This window comes from Orcinus orca, chromosome 15, assembly GCF_937001465.1.
Source record: "Orcinus orca chromosome 15, mOrcOrc1.1, whole genome shotgun sequence".
Lineage (NCBI taxonomy): Eukaryota > Metazoa > Chordata > Mammalia > Artiodactyla > Delphinidae > Orcinus > Orcinus orca.
In genome coordinates this window covers 34310726-34331193 of record NC_064573.1, presented here as the reverse complement: position 1 = coordinate 34331193, position 20468 = coordinate 34310726, and positions in this window count along the sequence as shown.

Here is a 20468-nt window from a genome sequence, read left to right as displayed (position 1 = left end):
AATAAATAGTGTTATCTGTGTTACTATAAACTATATTTTTAAAATTGACAATAGGGCAGATTTGGTATGTGGACCATAGTTTGCTCACCTCTGACATAGAGTAACAAATAAAATTCTTCATCTCTATACCCTTTAAATATATTTTAAACTGCAGCTTGTCATTTGAGGAGATATAATATGTAACTGTAATTGCATAGCTAATTTACATGTTTATAAGGTCACTGATGGAAGTAAGAACACTTCTCTTCATACGAGCAACCCTTTTTAAAACCTTTTTATCAAAATATTTCGGATATCACACACATACTTAAAATCCAAATGTATGTACCTAAAATTTTAGAATTGATCTTTTAATTTCTAAAATTGCTTTAATTAGTTTGCCTAAATATAAGTGTAAACTCATTAACATTAAATAATTCTTTGTGTAGGAATTATAGTTCAAGGTTATGTATCTCCACAATATAATATATAGACAAAAATTGAAACATTCATTTGTTGATCCTTTGTTTCTTTCTGACATTAGGAAAGACACTGTGGATTTACCACATTTAAAATTAGCCTCAGTCTTGCACAAGTAGTTAGTTCTTTTTATCTTTTCTATTCCAAATTGCTTTGTTCCTTTTATTGAATAGATCCTACCCATAGTTGTCAATAAAGTAGTTTCCAAATTATGTGTTATACTGCCATTCACCACACTATCCCACCCTAGAGAAAATATCAGTGGTTTCCCGCTACCTGCAAAATAGAGTCCAATATTCTTGACAAAGCTACTGAAGTACTCTAGAATATATTATCTACTTACATCTCTAAGATTATTTTTTATTATTTTTTAATATCCCTTTGTACAGTTAAGTGAAATTATTAACCACTATGCTGTGTTCTAAATGCATTTTGCACATTCTCAATTTCAGGCATTGGATCATATGATGGTTTCAGTCCTTTCTTCTTTTATCAAAATCTAGAATTCATGATCTTTATATGAGTATATATGTACTTTTTCTAGGGAGAAGACAATATTGTTTACTGTGTAAAAAATTTCAGAAACGATGATAACAGAATAGTTAAAAATCTTTCTAAGTTACTTTTGCCTTAATCTACCAAATTTGGTAGCTAGGCACAGTGCTCTATGACCTGTACCAAAGAGAACTAGACAGTCAGCATCTTAACTATAGCACTAATGTCTGGGTATGCCAATTTTCAAGATGAATATGGCTATAAAGTAAAATAAACAAATGAATAATAAATAAATACATGCTTGAAAAGAAATGAGTTTCAATTTGACTTAAACGAACAGCAAACTTGAAATTAGGAATGGCTTTGGGGTATGATTGAACTACAGGTAATCTTTCTTCTCCAATACACCATCTGTTTAATCCTGTTTGTTTGAATACTGTCTTGCTTCTTTGTATTAGGAAAGATTGGTGCTTTGTTTAATTTGCTTAGTATTTTTACTAGACTTGATATGTTCCAATGGGCAAATGCAATAATCTAACTCACTAATTTATCTCTCCTCCACTTGCCCCCCATTAGCTTACACATTAGAAAACCAATCACTACGGTAGCTATGCTTACCCTTTCTTCCTCTTTTCTTCTTTTTCATTTCTTTTCTTCTCCTCCCATTCCCCACTGTAGCCATATGTACACCAGTCTTCTTGGAAAATTGTGTAGAGGAGATAAATCAGAATGGCAAGTGAATGGGAAAGAAGACCACACAAGTGGAAGGGAAAATAATTAAAAGTGATACAGTGTATCCAATAAGCTGGAGTGCTAATATGAGAAGAAAAAGTCTCTTTGTCCCAGGTCATTCAGAAAGTAAAATTAGAACCAAAGAACCAAGAGGAAAATTTGGGCTTACATTATGACTTTTATAAGAGCAAAAGTTATCCAACAATGAATTGTGCTGCCTAGTGAGGACAGAGATTTGCTGTTATGTAAAACAGTAAAGCTGAGTATGCCAGGGATATAAGAGATTAATATCCTGGGCATTAATTCTGGTTGCTGTAGACTCTGCTGAGTTAATCAAATCCACTCTTCTGATTTAAACAAAGATACAAAACAAAGCTGCAGTGTAATAATTGTCTACAGCATTTTCCTGATTGTGGTAGCAACTGATTTGTCTGCTCTCTTACCCTCTCTTCCAGCTAGTAGTTCTGATACAAAATATATCCCTGGTAATCAGTGTGGGCACATGGTTAAACTGAAAGAATATAGATATCACATTACTGTGGCAAAAGTGATTGTTTTAGAGTAACCAGATTCCTTCTCTAGACAGGCAATGAATGAGGACAAAAAACTCTCCCTCTCCACTGTGGTTGTTAAGTTAAATGCTTTGGTCTGTGAGTGCCCAGTAGTTGTTCTCCCTGGTCAAATGTAGGAAAACCATGTATAGCAGAAAAAAAAATGTGACTACACATAACAACTAAGCCAAAAGATTAAAAAAGAGTCACAAGGATACTGTTAAGTTCCTTGGATTCTGTCATGCATCTAATCATTGTCATTCCTGTGTTTCCCAATTACTCCATCTAATAATTGTCTCCCTAAAGAATCCAGTCTAACATAAGGCTCAAACTCAATCAAGCAACATATACTAAGTGTATCAGATTATTAGTACCTGACATTTGTAGTATATTTGATGTACAATGACCTCTTGGAAGTAATACTTGTGGATTTCAAGAAAATATCATGCTGTCAATGACCTTTCTATCTACCCTGTCTAGAACAGTTTTAGGGCCCTGACAAGAGCACAAGATTTCATTTGTGTGGATCAATCATCTGGATCTGATTAAAACTCTAAAGCTCTTCATCTCAGATATTTTTACAGATATTCCCTTCATGGGAAAAGGGAGTGAACTCAAACCCTAGAAGTCAGGGGCTTAGCCTGATGCTTCCCTTACTAATGCAATATTTCTTTAAATTCTTGTCTTTATTTTTCCTTAGTCATCAAATTTTGCATTAAAATCCATGATAGATAAATTTTTATTTTAACATAAACATACTTTTTCAAATTTTCAAACTATTTTCCAGAAATTCTTCAGTAGAAAATAATGCATTAGGAAGAAATACTATGTTTATAATACAGTGTTGTATCACTTTCTAAAAGTAGGTGCAAACTTGCTTCAGAAAAGTTGATGGTCAAAACCTGTTGGCACAACAAAAAACAAGCATTATTATCCAATGAGAATTCTGGAAGAAATGCATGTTAAGATTTATCTCAGATATCTAACTGTCCTGTACTTTACCAAATCTAGCTTATTTTATTGGTCCTAAATCCAAAATATGGTCACACATCTATTGCAAAATATAATACAAATTACCCTGTAAATAAAATACATTAAAAATAACCAGGCTTACTGATTAAGTAAAAGAAGTTGGTCAAGCATTTCTGATAATTTGTTCATAATATTTAAAGTGAATATGGTTTTGAGAATCCAGAAAACTGTAACTATTAGTCTTTGTAATAAGATTGATTGATATAATCATGCTTGACCTGCTTTGAGAAGCCAAATTGCCATGGGAATCAGAGAGAACAGCATGAGAAGTGGTTTTTACCAAGCAGTACCATGGGAGGAATCAGATTGAAATTTAAAATGTGATATAAATTATTCACCACAATGTTAACATTTTAAACAGAGTCTTTTCACATCTCATATTCCATTGGGATCCACAATGATCCTCTGAGGTAGGTAAGACTAGTATCATTATCCCCACTCTACAGATGAGGATATTTATGCCCTTGAAATTTGAATGAATTGCCTAAGGTCAGGCAATATTTAATCTAGAAATAGATCATGGAGTACTCTCTCTCTTTCTAGGCTTCATCTTTTCAATTTTGCTGCCTGCTATTCAGAAAAGAGATACTGTGCTTAGTAATACTCTGGCACTAAGAAGGAATAGTGTATTTTGATATCAGAGAATAGCCAAACTGGTATTAACCTAGATCTTGGCACATGTATTGATTTTTTCTGTTAAACACAGACACACACAGACACACAGACACACAGACACAGACACACACACACACACACATACACACACACTCATAAGGCATAAGTCATAGCTTATAATGGGTACATAAGTAAATGTATTTCTTAGTACATTTCTCAAACATAACAGAAAGCCCAGTTCTCAGTGCAACATCTTACAAAGAATCTTTCATTACCATATATTTCTTATTTTACCAAATCATTAGCAATACCTCTAGCTTTACCTTCAGCATATCCCGAATCTAAAAGTTCTGCTTACAACACCCTGACCCAAATTACCATCAGCTCTCACCTGGGTCACTGCAATCATATCTTAAGTTGTTTTCGTTCTTCTAATCTTCCCTTTCTATATTCTAGAAATAAATTCTATATTCTAACTTTGCCCCAAAGTTAAAACAATCTTCTAAATCCGTGAATTAAATAGCTTCACTCATTGAGTAGAAACTCAACAATTTTAGGAGTTTCCCAACATATTTAGAATAAAATGTACATCCCTTGCAGTAGAAGAGACTAGCAATGGGCCTCTGTTATCAACCACCCTCTTCCCCCCAACCCATTTTCTTCTAATAATATGGCTATCTGAAAATCTAGTGGGACAATGGCTACCTAGCTTCCTTTGTGGACTAGTGTGGGTGTCAATATGTATGACTTAGGAGTCACACACTTAAATAACACATGTGTGCTTGTTTTTTCTTCTCATCAGCTAAAACCCAGACATAGTGGATTAGGATATCACCCATTTGCAATTAACAAATGACAAAGAACTGGATAACTTATGAGCAAGGCCACCCAAGAGCCTTAAACTGCTCACCTCCAGAACATGATATGAAGGAGGAACAAGTGTCTGCTAAGTCTGAGCCTCTATATTCTGAAGCTTCCTAATTATAGCAGCTTGGCCTGTACTTGGTAATGTCCTTACCAGGATCTACAGGCAATGCATAGTCTAACTCCTACCCACAGCTCTGACTCCGGCTCTATCCTCTGTCATTCTGACCCTGAGCCACTCTATGCTCCCTGTGCTTTGAGAAGCCCATGTGGCCTTTCCACTTGTTCTCTTTTCCACCTGGAATGTTCTTCCCCAAAATCCTCACTTGTCTTTACTCCTTATTTTATTGAGACCTTTGCTCAAATATCCCCTTCATAATGTGGCTTTCCCTGACTATTCAATCTAAAACAGCCTCATCTTTCTACCACTGAGCATGATCTCTCAATCTATTTTATTTTTCTCAAAAAACGTGTCACTACTTACATTATGTTATATATCTACATACTGTTTTCTCTGTTCAAGAAAAGAGCTTCATGTAAGCAAGGGTTTTGTCCTGTTTATGCTTATATTGCCCAGAATGGTATTCAGCTCATAGAAGCTCCTCTCCCTTCACTTATTTTTTTGACTCTTAAGTTATTGAGCAGCCTGCTGTGGAGACAGAGATGAGCAGGAAGATAAAGAATCACATGGGGCTGAAACCTAGACTGGGGACTGCAGCTGTGTAGCTGTTTATGTAAACAGAGACTCTTCCCCAAGTTGTAAGGCTGTGTTAGGACCTCCATTTTTTTTTTAATTGCTTCTCACTGTATGAAGGAAATCCTACTCTTATCCCTGTATTACTGGTAAGTTAACTGAGATTTGGTGAGATTAATAACATCACTATAGTCACATATCTGAGAGACTAGATGTCTCTCAGAGCTTAGGCCCATTCTCTTAACTAAGATTTTTTTTCTGCCAATGGGCATTTTCTTAAACAGAAAACAAATCATTTTATTGTTAAATTAACAAGCACACTGAAATATCCAGGGTTTGTGGCCTGGTGTAATGGCCCTCACACTCTTCAGCCTCATATTTGCTCCACTCCATACAAAGGCAACTGGGTCACTGAAACTCTGTGCCTTTGTGGGATGGGATAGTGTGAGGGTTTTGGAATCAACTGAAAAAGAATACTTTGCGTGAGTGCATACTGGGGATTGCTTACATGAACTCTTCTTTATATGCAGGAGGATAGAAGGGCGTGGAGTCAGTTAGTTCACTGCTGATTTCTCCTTGTACAGTAGAAGTGGGAGCCTGAAGGAGGTATGAGGGGGTTTCTGAAGTCTGACAGCAGTGGCATTGGTACTAAGCAGAGGGGATGTCTTTCCCAGTTACTCTGAGAGAAACTGAACTTCCCAGACATAAAGTACATTTAGCTTGGAGATCAATATTTGGTTGAGAGCTTTTGGAGACAGAGGTACATAGTTGTACACCCTTCCTACCTATGAAACTATGAGCACTAGATTATATCCATGCCACTTGCTCCCATGACCCCTTGAATGCTACCTTCCCTAATGGCAACATAAAACATAGTTAATAAATGTCTTAGTAATTCTTAAGCTTTATTGAAGCAGCTCTCAGTATTTCAGTCAGAAAATCCATTTTGGTGACCAAAGCTGGATCCTTGCAAGCACCTCAAATCAGAATCATTAATCTTTTCTCCTCCATGTTTTATTTTCTGAGTCCATTACAGGTCCCCAATACCTTCCTCACATGTTCACCCCCACTCAGATGATTGAATTACTTGGTGTTAATCTGGGTCAGCATCAAGTCATCATGAACCTGAATAGAATTCCATAAATGAAAACTATAATTAGGGGTCCCTATAAACTAATTAAAGCATGAGCTGCTGAGCAAATCTGAGACTCACTGAGTCATAAACCATGGGTCAAGCATGGCATAACAGAAGAGGGCAAAAACAAATGAGTGCCTCAACACAGAAGGCACCCTGGATAGGAAAGTCAGACCAGTGTTATGGATTAATGTGTCCTCCCAAAATTCTTATGTTGAAGTTCTAACCCCCAGTGTGATTGTGTTTGGATATAGGGCTCCTACAGAGGTAATTAAGGTTAAGTGAGGTCACAGGGGTGGGGCCCTAATCCAATAGGACTCAAGTCCTTCTAAGAAGAGGAGGATACAAGATCTCACTTGTTTGCATGCATGCATAGGCCCAGAGGAAAAACCATGTGAGGACACAGTGAGAAGGCAGCCATCTACACGTCATGAAGAGAGGTCTCACCAGAAACCAACCCTGTTGGCACCTTGATCTTGGACTTCTAGTCTCCAGAACTGAGAAGATATATTTTGGTTGTTTAAGTAACCCACTCAATGGTATCTTGTTATTGCAGCATGAGCAGACTAATATAATTAGTAACTAACATTTCAAGAGATATGTTCTGGACAGCTCTATGAATGAGGATCAATATTAATATACAATTTAGGGAAGTTGAGGCTAATATATCTAGGTAATGTATTTAAGGCCACTCAGAAAATGTCAGAGTTTGGAAATGAAAGCTCAAGACTTAAAATCCACATGCTCAGACAGTATGCACTTACATCACCCTTAGACTAGCACACACCTATGAAAAAATGCATCTTGGTCTTCAGAGATAAATAGTACTCTTTAAAAGACTCATATCTGTGCAGCTGAAATATAAAATATATTTATAGATTTTTCTCTCTATACATTTCAATGTGAGTAATGCACTCACACACATTTACTGCAGAAGACTGTTAAGATTGTGCATCTCCCCTTCTATAGATTAGTGTATAAGAGGGTAAACAGCTCATACTTACTACCCTTCTCAATCTAAGAACCTACTTTTTGAAGTAATCAACAACAACAAAAAAATCAACAACCTTTTCCTTTAACAGTTGTCATCATAGCAAAACCATCAAAGTCAGGAAAAGTGAGTAACAGAGCATACAAGTATTGTCTTTCTCCCAAGCTAACTGCTATTTTATGTCCATGTGATGTATTAACAATCCACAATATAGTCCTACAATTTAATAATTTACAAACAGTTAATAGTATTTTTTTTATTAAATCAGTGAAGCAAGAGGTTGAATCAAATTGTGAGATAAAATTTAAGGACAAACAAATTCCAAATGATGGTTAAATGCTTAATCAAGGTGTTTCAGTGATGATATAAATGTCAAAACAAGAGACTTATGCACCCAAATCTTTAAAACATCAGGGTGTCTTATTATTTTTGATACTTTTCAAAAAAACATGTATTTTGTAATCAACAACTTCTATTACCTAACTTTATGGTTCATAAACTGTTATAGTTGTCAGAAGATCTACACATTTCTCTTTCTATTCAACTAATAAAAACAAATGAGAAAACTGAAGATATTTTTATTTTTATATGGGGTTATGATTGAAAGTTTTAAAAAAACTTTTATCTCCTCTCTCAAGTGCTTTTCTGGGACATGTGAGGTGGGTGTCCTCCTGGGACAGAATTAGACTTTAACATATACTGATTTATTTCAGATCAGAGCTTTTTGACTGGAAATAAGTTAATCTTCTATCTCTTTAGATTCTTTTATAGATCTAATATGTCAAATAATTTCTTTACAAATATGATAGTATTTACATTGGTACCAACAGTTACTTTCTGAATGCTTCTGCCTCCTTTCAACTTTTATTGTCACTACAAACTTCTAGGGTAGATGGGGCAGACATTATTTTCTTCACTGTGCATAGAAGAAAACTAAGGTTCAGTGACTAGCTTAATATGTCTTAGCATGTGTCTTAGTGCTTTCTCCACCGTTGCATGCAAGTGTTCACAGACAGGCTCTTTATTTCTTTCACACAGACACTCTTTCATTTACTTTCTATGAAAAAAGAATACTATAATAATCAGAAAGGACATGGCAGTAATGAAAATTAATGAATTCTCAGTATTATCTCTCACAACACCAGGATTTCAGATATTCTTCAACCATCACAGTAGCTCATTTATTGAGCACCTAATGTGTGTTCTGAACAACGTACTGGTGAGAGTCCAACCTTTAAACACTTAAACACAACATTAAACACTTAGGTCCCATCCTCAATTGGCTTAGGTTGCTAGAGGAGAAACCTTTGAAACTGTGACTGCATAAAATAATTCATTTGACTCAATAATTTGCACATGAAGCCCTTTCATTACTACATAGTTATATCACATACATTAATATAAATTATCTAAAGATATAAAACAATGCAACATCTTTCATCAGGCAATGCAGATCTACCACATGTATGATGCAAACTATAATTGCCATGAAGTCTTAAGGTCATTATGGCTGTACATATAAGGAAAAAATATATTTTGATAATGAACTATTTGAGCTGGTCCTTATTTATTTGCTTTAGATTTTCCTGCCAACTCATCTTTCAAACTGTGAGCCATTCTGCCATTCCACCTCACTTACAATATACTTATGCTTGGCTCACTCAAGCAAATTCAGGGGGAAACAATCTCCACATCATGGAGACAAATGACTAGTTGAGCACTGTTTTCATGGTCAGTAAGTTACCTGGATAGTACTCTTGGGCTTCCAGTTAAATAACCGAAACTTATAAAATAAAGAATTGGAAAAAAAAAAACTTACCTTTAAAAGATAATAATGTTACTTATATGACTGCAACTCATCCGTACTTTGGTATAGACAGTTCTACTATATTTATCATATCGACATATATTGTCTTCCTGGAGTCTGAGTTAAAATACAAAATCTTGTAATATCATTCACTCATGCGTGGTATATATTAGTTTATTATAATTGTGGTCCTTTTAGTTTGCATGAACCAAGTACTTGGAATGCTTATTTGCTGTAATTGACTGGTTCCTGCATACATTAGGACCTGAGATAGTTAGACAACTTTTACAATTGTCAGTTTAAGGAATTCCTTAAAAAGTCCATATGACTTTTTCTCCAAGTTAAAATGGATAATTTAGGAATTTGTGACATTTTCCAAGCCACTCTGTTTTAAACCCTAATGTGTTCTGAATGTCTTATATCTCACTAGCTCAGATGACTCCCCTACCCTGACTACTTAATATGCATGCCTCAAAATAAGATTGTGATTCTGTTCCCTCTCCCTGGGCATTCTCTTTTCTTGGACTCACACATGGTTCAAGTGTTTCATTTTCAGTATCACACAAACCCTGAACCCTCATCAAAACTGTGAATATCCAACAGGTTTACTGGCATTTGCTTGTAATCATCTTTCAAATAAGCTGTCATCACAGTCTTAATCTGTCTTTGGCTGCCCTAATTATTCCCACCTTACCTGCAAGTCTTTCACTACTTGAAAAGTTTGTTAAGATTTTATATTTATTCATCATTCATTGTGAAAGTGTGCATAAAGAGATGTTACTCAGTTACACACATAGAGGAACTTATCTGAGCATCTCCTCATGGAAACCATAAAATTCTAAAAGTTCGATCATAGCCTACTGCTAAACATTCTACCTTTATCTCATTTGGAGGAAGAGTTAAAGATATGTAGCATCTACACTATTACAAAAGCAATTATGATGATAATCAATTATCCAAGTATTTTATTGATTTGATGTCCAAAGTTCAGATGTTTAGAAATATCTATGAGTGGCATGATGTAACCACATATTCCAGTCTGATGAAATGGATAATGTTACTCTCAGATAATCTATTTTGCTAATAATGCTTTATACACTTTTCCTGCAGTGCACAGTCCAAGAGACAAGCAGAAAATCAGAAACACATCAGTTCTGCAGTTGCTGCTAAGAGATTCTACTAGACATGAAATCATCCTACTACACTCATTTTGATCTATTGGCTATCTTCAAAGGCCTAGAAAACAAAAGAGGAGGTAAGTAAAACTTAACAATCAGCATCATGTCATAAAAAAATGCAAGTTCAATATACTGATTTGTCTTTATTTGTCTTCTGGCCCAGAATGACAGTTCCTGTTCCAAATACTCTATAGTTGTAATCTGTTCTTTTTTGAATTATATTTTCCATGAAATTTTGCAGAGACAATGCAGGAAAAGTTCATGATTATCTCCTTGGCAGCTACAGATATTATTCCCATTGTGTCTTTGTTGAATAAAAAATTTAAAGCACAGAATTAGCTCTGGAAGATTGACTGGATTCTAAATGAACTTTCTGATAGTGATGTAAAACTAGAGGGAACAGAGAACCAGTAATGAAGGGAAATACAAGGCTAAGTATTGGGAAGTAATTAGTGAACTCATCACTGACAACCTTCTGATGACCTGAATTGCTTCCAGAAAGATAAGAGTATATTGTTTAAAAAAACAATGAAATCTTTTATGCACATTCATAGAATTATTTCACATTCATAGGTAAATCGTGAGGCCCAAATTCTCTGAACATACTAACATGTATCAACAGGGAAGCATTATAATTGGCACTGGCATATTTGGGTGTGTAAAAGGCACCAATAGTAAATGTATGAGCTACAGACCTATGGATCTCATAAAGTCCCTAGAGATTGTGGTCAAACTTTGTAATTTAGCTAAGGTCCATTAACAGCAGCATATGCATAGATTCTACTAGATTTCTCAAGAGGTATTAAGTTGTTTGTACTGACATCAGGAATAAAAGAATAAAGCAAAACCTGTTATCAGTTTTTTGTCCCTTTCAGGTTAATAGTCCTTATTTATGGGTCAGTAGAATGTATGTGTATATGTTTTATAAATGAAAAACAGAACATTGGAAGCAGAAAAACATTCATAGTCTGGGTTCTATGCACATGATTATAATACATTAAAATTGAAACCTCCTACCCTTTCCTTCTTGACTAATATAGAAAATCTAACTCTGCATTGTGGTAATCACTTTCCTTTATAATCCAGTATTAACTCATCATTCTGGTTCCAATTAAGCCTTTTTCTTCAACAAATGAATACACTTCAGTCCTCTAAACTCCCATCTCTTCCATTCATTTATGCTATGTTTGTGTTTGTATATTATTATCCATTCTCTTTTCATAACTGTATACTTACCATTTTCCAAGGTCCATGTCAAGGACTATTGCTCAGAGCTCCCACTGTCCACAAACACCACATTCTTCACTAATGTTATAACGTAATCATTTGCTATTCCATGGTCAATATTAGATATTTGCACTGGTTGCATCTTTTATATTTTAGTATTTGTTATTTCAATCCCTACTTTTTTCACCTTGAGTGCATGTGTGTATGCATGCAGGTGTGCAATTGTGTATACATTGTATATAGCTTAAGTACCTGTTTAGATTGTAAATGCTTGGGAGTACAAATAGTATCTGAAACCTTATTTTCTGGTCTGTATAACTGCTAATCGAGTATCTTATTCAAAAATAACTGTTCAATAAATACTTGGATGTATTTTCCTATATTCACAAGTTGCTACACTTACAAATGTATAGCTGTAGAAGCAGTGATAAATGCCATAGTATATTTATAAGCATATTTTATAAAAGTTAAAAAAAATACTTTAATGTAAACCAAATGATCATTTCTGAATGATTATTATGGACACGGAGTTTAGCAAATACTATATGAAAGTACAAGATAATCATAAAAAGACAAGAAAAATTTCCAGAGATATTTTGCATCAATCATCTTATCTAATTTCCCAATTATAGAAAAAAAATTAAGATCAGGAAGGAAGCTCAGTGGCCTTCTAAATCAGAAGAAATAACTCCTGAAATGTTAAACCACCTGCTCTCTGCCCTACAGTTTTCTGGAAGCACCAGCACTGGTGCTAGAATCATGCATGGTCTCTCATTAAATTCAACATCCTACCCCTGAATGGAGTGGAGTTTCTGACCCATCAGTACTATAGACTCTTGACTTGCACTGGACTCAGTAACTGCAGTTATCACTTGCCCTTGCTTCCTGTGTATGAAGCCTTAAGTTCTAATTTTTAAATCATTGTGCAGGCTGCAAAATTAGCTAACAAACCCTCTCTTAATCTCATTGCTAGTGTCACACAGTTTTCTACTGCCTAATGTGACTTTTCTTGAATTCCTTATCTCTCTTTTGGTTTGGCTCTGCTTTAATTCAAATTGCTTAAGCTTACAGCCTATACCTTTTTGCATTTCACAGCATCTAAGAGAATGTTTGAAATCGTAGCTTCTTACTAAATATATTTCTTCATTGGTGACAATTGCATAGCTAACTGTTCTATTGCCCAAACTTTTGGAATCATATCCACCTCTAATTCCAGCTGAAGCAACAGTGATCCTCTCATCTATGGCAGAGAACTCCATGAGACATTGAAAAGGAGCTCCAGGTGTGCAAATGATCCCTAGTGGAGATTGGGTATCCAATAACTGTCATTAAAGACTTGTGGCAAGAGCTCTCCCTCAGGAGCTGGGTTACTGACATATCCACCGTATTAGGAGGTTGTGCAGGCCTTGCAAAAAACATTGTATGATGGAAATATATCCAGAGGGCACAAGTTAGTTACACATACAGTTAGTTCAGACACTTTGCTGCAACTTATGACCTCTTGTTCTCTCTCAACTCACATTTATGAACTCTTGAAAGTTTTCCCACTTGATGAAGAAGAAGAAACCCAGGCCTGGTTCAGAAGTGGGTTGGTTTGCTATGTTGGTACAACTTTCACCACAGTCACACAAGGAATCAGCCATAAGAACATAAACGTGAGGGAAATTCTTCCAGTGGGCAGAAATTCAAACATTAAAACTGGTTGGGAACTCTATATAGAGGGAGATATGACTGAGGGGAGGATATATAGAAACAGTGGCTTAGGGTTTAGCCCATTAATCAGGGACATGGGAAATGTTAGATTTGAAAATCCAAGACAAGATCTTTGTAAGAGGCATGTGGATACACTTGTGGGACTGAGCATATTGTATGCCAATCTTTTTCTCTCACTTCAGTTCCCACCAGAAAGCACCCACGGGGGAGACTTTTAATCACCAGGTGAACATAATGGCTTGTCTACTGGCTATTGGTTAGAACTGTCCTCAGCCTCTGCAAGTATTTGCACAATGAACTCTCAGATGGAATAGCAGTGGTTTTAAAGATGGAGATTCTAAATGAGCCCACATCTAGACTCTATATGAGCAAGTTGATTTGGCTACCATTGCTGCCGAATGTTGTGCTGTCATCAGTGGAAGCAGACTGAGGCCTCAATGTGGTACCTTCCCTTGAGAACAGCAAACCACCTGGCAAGTTGATTACATCAGACTCCTTCCACCCTTTAGGTGACAGAAATTCATTCCTATCATAAGTTTTCTCTCCTCAGGGTATGAATTTGCTTTCCCTGTTGGCAGTGCCTATGCTGGCACTACTGTTGAAGGCTTACACAACAACTGGTTTACTGACAGTGGACACCACATGATTTTTTTTTCTGAACAAGGGGCCCATTTTACAGTGAATGTAGTGTGATCAGTTCACCTTGCAAGGTCATTGTAAAGACTGGAGTTAATTAAATGTGTTATCTAACCTTTAGTGACAACTCCTTAACATTTTGAGTTCTCACAATAAGTATAATGACAGAAATTATTTTTATTGGGCTCTGCTCTGGGGAATATTTTAAAAATATAAAAGACATATAAATGAAGTTAGTATACGTAACTAGCTTAAGGTCATGTAGCCAGTAATTGTAAAAGCTAGATATGAATACAATATCTGATCTCAGAGCTTAATCTCCCTGTAGTATGATACATCACTCCATCACAATATTATATCACTGAGACAGATGACACATCACAGCCAGCTGTTCAACAATTGCCCAATTGTTAATATGCATTTACTTGGAGAACATTTTAACATTAGAGGGTATTAATAATTAGTCATCTTACATAACACAATAAAAGTTATTGCCTATTGAGAGTGGAACTGATAATTCTTTTAATCAAAATTCACTATAAAATCTCAGTTCATTGCTTGATAGTTTTAATATCAATGCCATAGGTAAACTCATGTCTACCCAAAAGTTTCAATTACATAAATTAAGGGGTTATCGTAATTTCAATAAAAGAATGATACATTAAAGTGGATCTGGAAGAAGGATGTTGATGTTAACTCCCAAGGCCAGACTCTCAATCTACTCTGCAATCTAGAATTTGACCATATACCTAAGAAGTTAGGATTGATTTCTGAGTGCCCAGAAACATAAGAATACAGATTTATGTCTTTGTAAAGTATGGAATATCTCATCTCAAGTAGGCAATTAAATGTGAAATTAGCAATATATTAGAATCTGTAAAGAGATGTGATGAACACTGAGAAGCCAATGAAAACACCAGAAAGATAAAGAATGCTGAGACCATTTAGAATAGGGACAAATTGTTCCCTAAAATACCCCTGTTCTAAAGTGAAATATAATGATTTTATTGTTTTTTTTTGTTTGTTTTTTACATCTTTATTGGAGTATAATTGCTTTACAATGATGTGTTACTTCCTGTTTTATAACAAAGTGAATCAGTTATACATATACATATGCTCCCATATCTCTCCCCTCTTGTGTCTCCCTCTCTCCCGCCCTCCTTATCCCACTCCTCCAGGTGGTCACAAAGCACCGAGCTGATCTCCCTGTGCTTTGAGGATGCTTCCCACCAGCTATCTACCTTACGTTTGGTAGTGTATATATGTCCATGCCTCTCTCTCGCTTTGTCACAGCTTATCCTTCCCCCTCCCCATATCCTCAAGTCCATTCTCTAGTAGGTCTGTGTCTTTATTCCTGTCTTACCCCTAGGTTCTTCTTTACATTTTTTTTCTTAAATTCCATATATATGTGTTAACATACGGTATTTGTCTTTCTTTTTCTGACTTACTTCACTCTGTATGATAGACTCTAGGTCTATCCACCTCATTACAAATAGTTCAATTTCGTTTCTTTTTATGGCTGAGTAATATTCCATTGTATATATGTGCCACATTTTCTTTATCCATTCATTTGGTGATGGACACTTAGGTCATTTCCATCTCCGGACCATTGTAAATAGAGCTGCAATGAACATTATTGTATATGACTCTTTGAATTATGGTTTACTCAGAGTATATGCCCAGTAGTGGGATTGCTAGGTCATATAGTAGTTCTATTTGTAGTTTTTTAAGGAACCTCCATACTGTTCTCTATAGTGGCTGTACCAATTCACATTCTCACCAGCAGTGCAAGAGTGTTCCCTTTTCTCCACACCCTCTCCAGCATTTATAGTTTCTAGATTTTTTGATGACGGCCATTCTGACTGGTGTGAGATGATATCTCATTGTAGTTTTGATTTGCATTTCTCCAATGATTAATGATGTTGAGCATTCTTTCATGTGTTTGTTGGCAGTCTGTATACCTTCTTTGGAGAAATGTCTATTTAGATCTTCTGCCCATTTTTGGATTGGGTTGTTTGTTTTTTTGTTATTGAGCTGCATGATCTGCTTGTAAATTTTGGAGATTAATCCTATGTCAGTTGCTTCATTTGAAAATATTTTCTCCCATTCTGAGGGTTGTCTTTTGGTCTTGTTTATGGTTTCCTTTTCTATGCAAAAGCTTTGAAGTTTCATTAGATCCCATTTGTTTATTTTTGATTTTATTTCCATTTCTCTAGGAGGTAGGTCAAAAATGCTCTTGCTGTGATTTATGTCATAGAGTGTTCTGCCTATGTTTTCCTCTAAGAGTTTGATAGTTTCTGGCCTTACATTTAGGTCTTTAAACCATTTTGAGCTTATATTTGTGTATGGTGTTAGAGAGTGATCTAATCTCATACATTTGCATGTACCTGTCCAGTTTTCCCAGCACCACTTATTGAAGAGGCTATCCTTTCTCCACTGTACATTCCTGCCTCCTTTATCAAAGATAAGGTGACCATATGTGCATAGGTTTATCTCTGGGCTTTCTATCCTGTTCCATTGATCTATCTTTCTGTTTTTGTGCCAGTACCATACTGTCTTAACACTGTAGCTTTGTAGTATAGTCTGAAGTCCTATTGGCCTGTAGTTTTCTTTCTTTGTGGCATCCTTGTCTGGTTTTGGTATCAGGGTGATGGTGGCCTCATAGAATGAGTTTGGGAGTGTTCCTCCCTCTGCTATATTTTGAAAGAGTTTGAGAAGGATAGATGTTAGCTCTTCTCTAAATGTTTGATAGAAGTTGCCTGAAACGCCATCTGGTCCTGGGCTTTTGTTTGTTGGAAGATTTTTAATCACAGTTTCAATTCCAGTGCTTGTGATTGGTCTGTTCATATTTTCTATTTCTCTCTGATTTAGTCTTGGCAGGTTGTGCATTTGTAAGGATTTTTCCACTTCTTCCAGGTTGTCAATTTTATTGTCATAGAGTTGTTTGTAGTACTCTCTCATGATCTTTTGTATTTCTGCATTGTCATTTGTTACTTCTCTTTTTCATTTCTTCTTCTATTGATTTGAGTCTTCTCCCTTTTTTTCTTGATGAGTCTAGCTAATGGTTTATCAATTTTGTTTACCTTTTCAAAGAACCAGTTTTTACTTTTATTGATCTTTGCTATCATTTCCTACATTTCTTTTTCATTTATTTCTGATCTGATCTTTATGATTTCTTTCCTTCTGCTTACTTTGGGTTTTTTGTTCTTCTTTCTCTAATTGCTTTAGGTGTAAGGTTAGGTTGATTATTCGAGATGTTTCCTGTTTCTTAATGTAGGATTGTATTGATATAAACTTCCCTCTTAGTACTGCTTTTGCTGCATCCCATAGGTCATCATGTCTCCATTGTCATTTGTTTCTAGGTATTTTTTTTTAAATTTCCTCTTTGATTTCTTCAGTGATCACTTCGTTATTAAGTAGTGTATTGTTTAGCCTCCATGTCTTTGTATTTTCTATAGATGTTTTCCTGTAATTGTTATCTAGTCTCATAGCATTGTGGTCGGAAAAGATACTTGATACAATTTCAATATTCTTAAATTTACCAAGGCTTGATTTTTGACCCAAGATATGATCTATCCTGGAGAATGTTCCATGAACACTTGAGAAAAATTGTTCTGTTGGTTTTGGATGGAATGTCCTATAAATATCAGTTAAGTCCATCTTGTTTAATGTATCATATAAAGCTTGTGTTTCCTTATTTATTTTCATTTTGGATGATCTGTCCATTGGTGAAAGTGGGGTTTTAAAGTCCACTACTATGAATGTGTTACTGTCGATTTCCCCTTTTATGGCTGTTAGTATTTGCCTTATGTATTGAGGTACTCCTATGTTGGGTGCATAAGTATTTACAATTGGTATATCTTCTTCTTGGATCAATCCCTTGATCATTATGTAGTGTCCTTCTTTGGCTCTTGTAATAGTCTTTATTTTAAAGTCTATTTATCTGATATGAGAATTGCTACTTCAGCTTTCTTTAGGTTTCCATTTGCATGGAATATCTTTTTCCGTCCCCTCACTTTCAGTCTGTATGTGTCTCTAGGTCTGAAGTTGGTCCCTTGTAGACAGCATATATATGTGTCTTGCTTTTGTATACATTCAGCCAGTCTGTGTGTTTTGGTGGGAGCATTTAATCCATTTACATTAAAGGTAATTATCGATATGTATGTTCCTATTCCCATTTTCTTAATTGTTTTGTTTTTTTTTATTATAGATCTTTTCCTTCTCTTGGCTTTCTTGCCCAGAGAAAATCCTTTAGCATTTGTTGCGAAGCTAGTTTGGTGGTGCTGAGCTCTCTCAGCTTTTGCTTGTCTGTAAAGGTTTTAATTTCTCCATCAAATCTTCATGAGATCCTTGCTGGGTAGAGTAATCTTGCTTGTAGGCTTTTCTCCTTCATCACTTTAAATGTGTCCATCCAGTCCCTTCTGGCTTGCATAGTTTCTGCTGAAAGATCAGCTGTTAACCTTATGGGGATTCCCTTGTGTGTTATTTGTTGTTTTTCCCTTGCTGCTTTTAATATGTTTTCTTTGTATTTATTTTTTGACAGTTTGATTAACATTTGTCAGCATATTTCTCCATGGATTTATCCTCTATGGGAATCTATGTGCTTCCTGGACTTGATTAACTATTTCTTTTCCCATATTAGGAAAGGCTTCAACTATAAACTCTTCAAATATTTTCTCAGTCCCTTTCTTTTTCTCTTACTCTACTGGAACCCCTATAATTTGAGTGTGGGTGCGTTTATGTTGTTCCAGAAGTCTCAGAGACTGTCCTCATTTCTTTTCTTTTTTTTTTTTTTTTGGTGCAGTACATGGGCCTCTCACTGTTGTGACCTCTCCCATTGTGGAGCATAGGCTCTGGATGCGCAGGCTCAGCAGCCATGGCTCACGGGCCTAGCCGCTCCGCGGCATGTGGGATCTTCCTGGACCGGGGCACGAACCCGTGTCCCCTGCATTGGCAGATGGACTCTAAACCACTGCACCACCAGGGAAGCCCCATCTTTTCATTCTTTTTTCTTTATTCTGCTCTGCAGTAGTTATTTCCACTATTTTATCTTCCATGTCACTTATCCATTCTTCTGCCTCAGTTATTCTGCTATTGATCCCTTCTAGAGTATTTTTAATTTCATTTATTGTGTTGTTCATCGTTGTTTGTTTCATCTTTAGTTCTTCTAGGTCCTTGTTAAATATTTCTTGTATTTTCTCTATTCTATTTCCAAGATTAAGGATCACCTTTACTCTCATTATTCTGAATTCTTTTTCAGGTAGACTGCCTATTTCCTCTTCATTTGTTAGGTCTGGTGGGTTTTTATCTTGCTCCTTCATCTGCTGTGTGTTTTTCTGTCTTCTCATTTTGCTTATTTTATTGGGTTTGGGGTTTCCTTTTTACAGACTGCAGATTTGTAGATCCCATTGTTTTTGGTGTCTGTCCCCAGTGGCTAAGGTTGGTTCAATGGGTTGTGTAGGCTTCCTGCTGGAGGGGACTAGTGCTTGTGTTCTGGTAAATGAGGCTGGATCTTGTCTTTCTGGTGGGCAGGTCCATGTCTGGTGGTGTGTTTTAGGGTGTCTGTGGACTTATTATGATTTTAGGCAGCCTCTCTGCTAATTGGTGGGGTAGTGTCCCTGCCTTGCTAGTTGTTTGGGTTAGGGTGTCCAGCACTGTAGTTTGCTGGTCTTGAGTGAAGCTGGGTGTTGGTGTTGAGATGGAGATCTCTGGGAGTTTTTCACCATTTGATATTACATGGAGCTGGGAGGTCTCTTGTGGACCAGTGTCCTGAAGTTGGCTCTCCCACCTCAGAGGCACAGCACTGACTGCTGGCTGCAACATCAAGAACCTTTCATCCACATGTCTCAGAATAAAAGGGAGAAAAATTATAAAGAAATAAAGAAATAGGATAAAAGAAAATAAAATTAAAAAGGTAAAATAAAATAAACTTATTAAAATAAAAATATACTTATTAAGAAAAAAACTTTTTTAAAGTAATAAAAACAAACAAACAACAAACAAACAAAAAATGGACAGATAGAACCCTAGGACAAATGGTGGAAGCAAAGCTGTACAGACAAAATCTCACACAGAAGCATACACATACACACACACACAAAGAGGGAAAGAGGACAAAATCATAAATCTTGCTCTCAAAGTCCACCTCCTCAATTTGGGATGTTTCCTTGTCTATTCAAGTATTCCACAGATGCAGCGTACATCAAGTTGATTGTGGAGCTTTAATCCACTGCTTCTGAGGCTGCTGGGAGAGATTTCCCTTTCTCTTCTTTGTTTTCACAGCTCAGGGGCTCAGCTTTGGATTTGGCCCCACCTCTGCATGTAGGTCACCGGAGGGCA